Here is a 4207-nt window from a genome sequence, read left to right on the forward strand (position 1 = left end):
GACCAATACTAACTTGATCGTCGGAGGCGGAGCTCCTACCAACCGGAGTCTCCGTGTGTTTGCAGGTACAGAGTGCGTCGGACCAATCTTTGAGCTGTAACTCTCCCGAGGGACAAAAACACCCAAAATATTTGGCGTCGTCTGTAGGCAGAGTACCTCTAAGATGGTTCAAGATTCTGTACCGCCACCTGAACCCAACTGACCTACGGCCGACGGGGAGGTCAACATGGACCATGATTCAGATAACGACTGCGAGGTCGAAACTTATATGGCCCCTGATGGGTCACTCATCTCAAAGCGCCTCTGTCCTAGAGATAGGCTGGCACGGGGCAACAACGAGGCCGATACTAGAAGGTCTGCTGGACCACCCCCAGGGCACACCCAGGCGGCACGGGGTCAGGCTCCAGTCATCCAAGACGAGCTCATGAAATTCATGACAAGTTTCAAGGGTAAAATCAAGGACCTGATCAACAAGAGGACGGCTGGCTCTAGTAAGGGTCAGTCGGCCAAAAAGACTCCTCAAGCTGAGAGGAAAAAGTCAGTCAGAGACAGGCAACCTACTCCACATCCAAAGAAGAAGACTACACCTGCCATTGATAGGTCCAAGATCCTTCCGCCCCAGACGGGCAAAAGGAAGGTCATTTGAGCTGTTTAGCCGGATGGCAGCAAGAAAATCTTCTCCGATGCTCGACACATCATCAAGCACAACCAGAGCCAGTAGTGATATTTCTATTTTATATAGTGTTTTACCCCCATCCCTTGGTCATAATTGGTAGTGTTTTTGGTTGTTAGAGCCACTTTTATTACTAATTGGTGTTTTCTAGTATTTTCGTAGTTTTGGTTAAGTTTTGTAGGGAATTGCACATTTGGAGCATTTTCCTGTGATTTTATGAAGCAACTACGAGCATTGGAGGAGCACGACCACTTTTCATAGCCCAAGGCAGGTTAGAGTCATCGAACGAGTGATTAAGGGCTTGACATATGAGATACCGAGGCATTGGACACCAAGTATTAAAGCCCCAAAGAGGAAATCCAGATTAGGCCGAAGAATTAGAGCCCAATCGAAGTCCAAGAGTAGCCCAAGTGACCTTGCCCGACCAGGTCGCCTCGCCGTGTGGCGCGCCCGACCGCGGAAGAAGAAAAGAGGCCTTCGCCCGATCTTGTGCCCGACCGGGCGCGAGAGAAGCTCTTCGATTGAAAAAAGGTGCGCTCGACCAGACGGTGCCTCGCCGGACCGAGCGCGTGTTTCTGGAGGGATATTTAGCGTCGTTTTACTTTGTTTTCACTTAGGATTTTCTAGCTTAGTATAAGTACGCTTTTGTGAAGCGAGTTTAGCATGACTTCTTACTCTCTTTCTGTCTCTAGCTTTTCTCTCCCTACTTAGTTTTTAGATAAAACTTCTCTCTTGTTCCTTCTCTCTACAACTCTACAACTTTGTTCTTAATTTAGTCAATTATTTCCGTTAACTTTGGTAAAGATATCTTCTTTATTATTTTCTGTAATTTAATTTCTTTATTTCATCATGTCTTGTTTAATTGCTTTGACTAGTTTAGATTTAATTATGTGTGAGTAGTTTTCTTTCTAGGGTTTATGGGGATCCATAAATAATATGAAGGGGTAATTTATAGTTGTTGATTGTCAATGCTCGATTAATTTCCTATTAATTGATTTAATCCTGTGCAATTAGATTAGGCCTGGTTTAATTGTATGAGTTATGCAATATTGATTCGAGATTCGAGAGATGAGAACTGATATTTAGGCTTAGTTTCAATAGGCGGACTAATTTATAAATGGTTAAGTCGAGGTTCGAGAGATGAGATTTAATACCGGTAAATTAACTCTGTGATTATAATACATAGCGAAATCCCTTTATGATCTGATTAATTGATGCATTGATGATTGATTATTATGTTTTACCCTGAAATATTATTTATTATTGAACCTAAACCCTAGGCTTTTATTAATTGATTTCTCCCAACTTTTATCACCCTTAGTTTAATTTCATCATATCTATAATTTAATTACTTTATAATTTAGATTATTTTAATTAATTAGGAATAGGAAGACTTGTTTCCCTGTGGTTCGACCCTTCTCACTTATCTGCATAGTTAGAGGAATTTAGGAATTAGTTTTTATTAGGTGATACGACTTTACCCTGTCAAAATTTGGCGCCGTTGGCGGGGAAACGGTTTTATTTTTATTTCTAATTGTTTTTGTAGTCTAGATTATTCTCCTTCGTCCTAGAGAACGTGAGTTCTTTGGGACAGTTCTCATATTTGTCGTCTAGTTCTTTGTTTATGCCCAGGTGTTCCAGATCAGGTTACATCCCTTTTGACCCTGAGATTGAGCGTTCTTTTCATAGACAAAAGAATTTGAACAGGCAAATACTGGCAGGTTCTGGGAATGATATTCCTAGGGACCCTCCATCTGATTCCAGCCATTTGGAAGTTTCTTCAAAACCAGAATCAGAGATGACAGGAAATCCACCTAAAAAGCTCAGCGATTATTCGCAGCCGTCACTGACGGATTTTCCACATCTCAATCCTACCCCGGCTCTTGATGGAGTGCAATTCGAGATTAAACCCCAGTTTATCATGATGATAGAAAGGAAGCAATTTAGTGGAGCTAAGGGTGAAGATCCTAATCTCCATATTGTAGATTATTGTCAATATTGCAATACCATTAGGCAAGGTGGGGTCACACAAGACCAAATCAGGGAGATCCTTTTCCTTTCTCTTTATGTAGAAAGGATAAATTGTGGTTTAATGGTTTGAATAGAACTGCGCTTGGTATTACTAACTGGGAGACTCTTGTTTTGAATTTTTATAACAAATATTACCCTGCAGAGAGAACAACTTTACTAAGGAGTGCAATTCAAAATTTTGCCCAAGAGCTAGATGAAACTTTATATGAGGCTTGGGAAAGATTCAAGGATCTGTAGAGAGAGTGTCCCCACCATAATTTAGCACAGTGGCAGTTGATCCAAGCCTTTTACAATGGGATTGGAAATTCATCTAGAACAATTTTAGATTCTACAGCTAGTGGGAGGTTTATGAATCTTAATGTTGATGATGCAGGTCAAGTTATTGAAGATATGGCAATCCACAATTCCCAATATGGGAATCCTAGAGGTTTTGCTAACAAAGGGAAACATAGTGTTGACTCCGTATCCTTTTTGCAAGCTCAATTAACCTCTATTTGTCAGAAATTAGATAATCTCTAACTGCTAATATAAATAATGTTTCTGCTATTAATAATAATTCTAATGATGCTTTCTATGAAAATTGTGGAATTGTAGGTCATTGGGAGCAAGATTGCAGGAGTCCCGTGGAACAAGTTAATGCCTTTCAAGCCTATAGGCAGAATGACCCATACTCCAACACCTACAATCCTGGGTTTCGGAACCATCCATATCTTTCTTACCGGAGCACCAATGTTCAAAACCCGCTGCCCCCACAACAATCACAAGCACCACAACAACCACAACAGAAGTATTACCATCCCAATTCTGGCCAGAAAACCCAATCACAATCCTCCTCATCTTCTGACCCTGCTATGTTTGAAATTAGAGCAATGCTTTCAAGCATGCAAAAACACATGGAGAGTAGGGATGCACAAATTGATTCGATCATAGCTCATAATAAAATCATAGATAATCAAATTGCGTAGATTTCCTCTACTCTACAAGCCTGCCAACAGGGAGCCCTACCATCGCAGCTAACCAGACCTACAGATCAAGCTTTTGCAATTACCTTGAGGAGTGGTTCACACTATGATGGGCCCCTTATGCCCAGAGATGATGAACCTATTTTAATGAAAAATGCTAATCTTGATTCTGTTAAACCAAACAATGTTGCTAATAGCCCCACAGGGCTCCAGGGTAGTACTAATATTTTTGATGATACATTACAGGGCACAACTCCAGGGAAGGATGCAACTCAAGATAAGATTAGCGATGTTCAAATGCTAGTTATCAAACTTCCTTTCCCCAATAGACATTTGAAGACTAAATTGGATAAGCATTTTGGTAAGCTCCTGGAGATGGTGAAAAACTTGCAGGTAACAGTTCCTTTCACAGAGCTAATTGCACAAATTCCTGCATATGCGAAATTCATGAAAGAAATATTGACTAGGAAAAGGTCTATTAGTGAGGTATAGACAGTCGCTTTTACTGCAGAATGTAGTGTCGTACTACAAAATAAATCTC

The 4207-nt window shown here is 40.8% G+C and overlaps 1 non-coding gene across 1 annotated transcript; it reads right to left on the reverse strand.

Annotated features, from left to right (window-relative positions):
- Positions 1 to 2857: 2857 nt before the first annotated feature.
- On the reverse strand, positions 2858 to 2964 carry LOC145580470 (small nucleolar RNA R71). The gene has a single exon (XR_014099504.1). It is a non-coding gene; the product is annotated as a small nucleolar RNA R71 (small nucleolar RNA).
- Positions 2965 to 4207: the final 1243 nt, after the last annotated feature.

Source organism: Chenopodium album, chromosome 14, assembly GCF_948465745.1.
Source record: "Chenopodium album chromosome 14, dcCheAlbu1.1, whole genome shotgun sequence".
NCBI classification, from domain to species: Eukaryota; Viridiplantae; Streptophyta; class Magnoliopsida; order Caryophyllales; family Amaranthaceae; genus Chenopodium; species Chenopodium album.